The following is a 5067-nucleotide window of genomic DNA, read 5'->3' as shown; positions in this document are numbered from 1 at the left end:
AAAACCATTATAAAAATAATAAATCAAGGAAAAAATATACACGTTCATATGTATAAAAATTAAATGTGAGTATTATTTGTGACAAAAAAACGTTCATATGTATAAAAGTACAAAAATACGAATCAGAAAACTAACATGCCTTCCTATTTAGTGAAGCAATTTTTTTAAAGAGTAGACGAGGGGTAAAAAATATGTTAAAATAAAAGTGAGGATCAGAAAAAGAAGTGAATGTAGGTGGCTTTATGTAACAAGATATATCAGACAAGTGTATTTGACAAAGTACATAACATATGTTCAAATAAAAAAACATATGATATACCCTTTAACGTATGTCCTTTAATAAAAACATATGTTCTCACTTTCAACAAAAACATATGATATACACTTTAACATATGTTCAAACTTTTAGCATAACATATGTTCTTCCTTTTAACAAAAATTAACGTACATATGGTAACTTGATTATACTCACAAAAGAAACTATGAATTGAGGGAGTAGACACTACAAAAAAACGTGCAGCTTAAAATGAAATGACATTTTAATTTTAAAGGTTGTATGAAAATAAATTAATTTAAATGTGTAATTCATACAAGTGTCTTGCATTTGAAAAACAATATATCTTTGCATCTGAAAAATAAACGGGACAGTAAAAATACATTAGGTACTAACAACAAAATATAGCCTTGCATTTGTTAAAAAGTTAAAATATTGTAAATTAAAAGTATTTAAATCTAAAAAGAAATAAGAATTCGAATTAGAACTCTTATAAAAAATATGTTAACAATAGTGCGAGTGTTAGATGCAATTAAAAAAATGAGATTTTATTTTTAAAACATATTTTACTATCTTCTACTTTAAAGGTTGTTTAATATTAATTTAAACTTTGTATTCTTTCAAGGATCACATTTATTTGCATCTTTACAAGTAAAGATAATCATTAAACTATGAGAAAAAAACACAACAAAACAAAAGTGAGAATCACAATAAGAATGTCCCTCCTACGTAACTGACATTGCAAAACTTCGACATCAACTTGAAGCCTGTTTTTTTATTTCAACAAACCCATGAATTATTTGCTTTGAACGATCACACATGGGTTTATCTAGCCAAACAAAAAAACCACATTGGTTCTCCTGCAGATTGAAAACCACAAACAAAATAACAAAAAAAGAAAAATAGAAACTGAATTTCAAAATTAAATTATGCAGAAAAGGACATAATATACCAACTGAGAACATGAGTAAAAACGGCGACCATAATTCAAATCGGTCCACGAAGTACGTAGGGTGGCAACCTTATGGCAGTAGCAAACATACATAACTGGTATGTGTATGGTAGATTGAGCTGTTAAGCTTTTGGTGTGTGATTGGTATTTAACAAGAGTGAGGAGATGGAGGAAAAAAATATTAAGTTAATAATAGAAAATAAATGAAATTACCATTGGTAGAAGGTGAAGTAGATAGGTAAGTTAATTGATTGACACGAGGGGCCCATTGACATATATCCCAATATCGTAAACAAATATATAAGTAAACAAGGACTCCCAAGTAGACAAAACAAATATACATAGCACAAGTACAATAACAAAACAAATATATTCTGAAGATAGTACAAATACATTAGAACACTAAGATAGTACAAATACAATAGCAAGAATCTAAGATAAAACAAATACATTAGAACATTTAGAACATAGTTGCTAACAAATGTTTGCAACACCAACTAAAGAACAAAGTAGAAACATTTGCAACAGTAACATAAATCATAGGAGGGGGAGGTGTATGGATAGAGAGTGGTGATGCTAGGAACGGGATTATCAAAATCATAATACAACATCCATTCATCATCTCGATGTTGTTCGGAGTGACTTGAATTTTTTTTGCAACTTTGCTCAAATTTGGGCTTCTCAACCTTTGGAGTTTTGGACTTAAAATCTTCAACTTTGGGTTGGATAAAGTTTGGGTAAGATCTGAAAAAAGGTATGTTCTCTCTTTTGACCACATGTTTAAAGAACATTTTAGGAGACGACTCCATTTTAATCTTAGAAAGAGGAACTAATCTACAACGAGGTGTAGTCATGATAAAATGTGAAAAAAATGAATCTATAGAAAATAAGAGTTTATGTGTTACCTTTATATAATGAAAAAAAATGAGGTTAGATGATGATGTGATGAGTTATAAATATGGTTGTTAAGTCCAATGGTCAAATGGTTGTTAAGTCCATTGAAATAATACACTAATTTTATTAACAAAAAAAATGTAACAAATAAGAGTTAATGGTGAATGAGGTTAGGTAAGAGTTAATATGAAGTATGACAAGACATTCTATGACATAAGAAAAGACACCAAGAAAAAAAGATCTTTGAAAATCAATAAAATAATGTAAAATGTATGGGGTTCACAAGATAGGGAACAAGTGAGAAACTAGTACACCTAGTTAAAATAAACAAAGTAGTTCGATGAGTCTCATGGTTTAGTAAAATAAAAAGAAACTAATAATAACAAGCAAATTCACAGTAATATGGGTCTTGCTCAGAAGCTGATAACATTAGTCTCTGCCCAAGTTTCTAACTTTTAATTAAAAAAGCAAAACTAATAAAACATTGATAAAAGGACATATGTTAATAGCATCCTCATATAGCATATGTTAAGATGTAAATGAACATATGTTATCATAAAAAGGGGATATGTTAAATTCACCAACAGCAGACATAGGTTAACATCTTACAAATAAAATAAGGAGCAAACCATATTTGTATGACAACATAAAGGGAAATACAATAAAATAAAAATAAGAACAACTAAAGATCTAGATTACATTAATAAAAAAAGTTCAACATTCCAACTACATATACAAAACTAAAATTAAAGTAAAAGAAACAAGATAACAAAAAAAAATTAGGGTGATACTTCAGGACTATAATCACCCCATTGGTTATAACGAATAGAACTTAGTCGAGCCTACTGCCACAACAAGCATTCCTCACCCATAAAACTTGGATTGGGTGGTCACCATCTGTTAGTGCACGGTTTTGCGTCTAGAGTCTTTGTATTTAACGTTAATGTTTTATTTATGATTTAATGTAATAATAGTTTGTTTATTAAGTTAGTTTGCTAAGTTAAAGGCTAGTTTGCTAGGGGATGTTAGCAAACTAGTCAGTAAATGTATTCCCTCCTGATTCGTTAGGGGATGTTAACGAATCAGGGGGGTGTTTCGCTAATTTAATGTATGTAACGAAGGGGAGGCTGGTTCGCTAGGGGATGTTAGCGAACCAGATCACCTTCTATTTATAGTGAACTCTTGTTCACGTTTTTTATAGTTTAGAGTTTTGGGAGTTAATTAACGAATGGTTGTCCAAACTCTCTCTCAAGCTTCACCTAATATTATACAGATAATATATTGATAATATATACACATACATAACACTTAATCAAAGTTAATTATGAGCTAGATCCTTAATCGTATTAATAGTATAAACACAGATCTGGGATCTGTTGATAGTTATTGTTATTTATACGAGTAATCGGGTTCCAACAAGTGGTATCAGAGCTGTTGGTGCTCATACACTTGATTTGGTGTTGATATTGTTATCGTTTTTATTAATTTTTCTGTTTAAGCGTTTTTGAATCGATTTATGGTTGAATTGTTTGAATTATGAACAATTTGGACTGGATTTGGGTTGATTAAGGTATTGGTAAGGATTTGTGAGGTGGAATTGAGGTTTGAATTGGATCTGTGTGGATTGGTTTTGGATTCGGTTTAAGTCCAAAACAGGGGATAGTTTTTGATGTAATTGAATTGGTTTAGGGTGTTAATCGGTTACGAGGTTTAGTGTACTGGATTCAGAATTGGTTTACGAGGATATTGGTAGGTCGATTGTGAGATTTAGTTGAATAACGAAGTCGTATTACGGATTTAACAATTATGGGTTTCTGGGTTGATGTTCATAATTTTCTGGAAATTCACTTTGAATATTTGAAGATTTGAAGATGAACGTAATTCGCTATCATATTCCTGGTGATTCGCTATATGTTTATTCGTGATTATTCGTGATTCGTTATCAAATTTGTTACTTCGTTACCTTGTTCGTTAGCCAGTTCGTGTGAGTTATTGGTTCGTGTTATCTAGTTCGTTATCTAGATTAACCAATTCGTGTGACACGCGTCCAACTTGGGATTTGTGTCCTAACAACCTTTGCCACGTGGCATAAGGTGTCAGAGTTTGTTACAAACGGTTGTAACAACCTGATTCGTTATAGTTGATTCGCTATCAACTGTAGCTGATTCGTTATCTTATTTCGCTAAGCATTCTTTAGTGATTCGTTACTGATTATCATCTGATTCGCTAAAATAATCCTTTGTGATTTGCTAAACTAATCCTTTGTGATTCGTTAAGTTGACTCGTTAAGTTGACTTATGATTCGCTAAAACACTCACCTCATTCGTTAAGTTACTTCATTGCTGATCAGTCTTAACTTCGTTAAGAGTTGATTCGTTAAACACTGTTAACAGTTCGCTATAACTGTTCTCAGTTTGCTATAATAGTTCACAATTCGCTACACAGTTCGTTAAACCTAGTTCTTTAAACTTGTTTAATTTTCAAATATGGCCGGTATATATGCATTGGCGTCTCAAAACATATTGATGCAACAAATGTTACAACTTGATACTGATATAGGTTCACATTCCAAATGTCTGAGATTGATGAAATTCAGTGATTTTGCAAAGTGGGAACCTCGGTTTCGTGCTCACTTAGGATCAGTTCATCCTGATTGTTCTTACTGTTTAGATGAGGTCTACACTGTACCTATGATTGGAGATGAGACTACGGGTTTTACACCAAAGTCTATCTCACAATACTCTGTTGAAGAAAAGAAAGCATTAGAGATAGAAATAAAAGCTTATTCTACTTTAACCATGGCCTTACCTGAGACTATATTTCACCAAGTGGGTAGCATAAAATGATGTGCTGCTTTATTTCAACATCTTCACATGAGAAGTATGGGTAACACAGCAGAGAGTAAAAAAGTAATGCTTAAGTTTCAGTTTTGAAACTTTAATCTATT

Source organism: Bidens hawaiensis, unplaced genomic scaffold (assembly GCF_021521415.1).
Source record: "Bidens hawaiensis isolate Kalapana, Puna unplaced genomic scaffold, B.hawaiensis_p1.1 tig00006551_1, whole genome shotgun sequence".
NCBI classification, from domain to species: Eukaryota; Viridiplantae; Streptophyta; class Magnoliopsida; order Asterales; family Asteraceae; genus Bidens; species Bidens hawaiensis.
Note: the sequence above shows the minus strand (reverse complement) of the source record.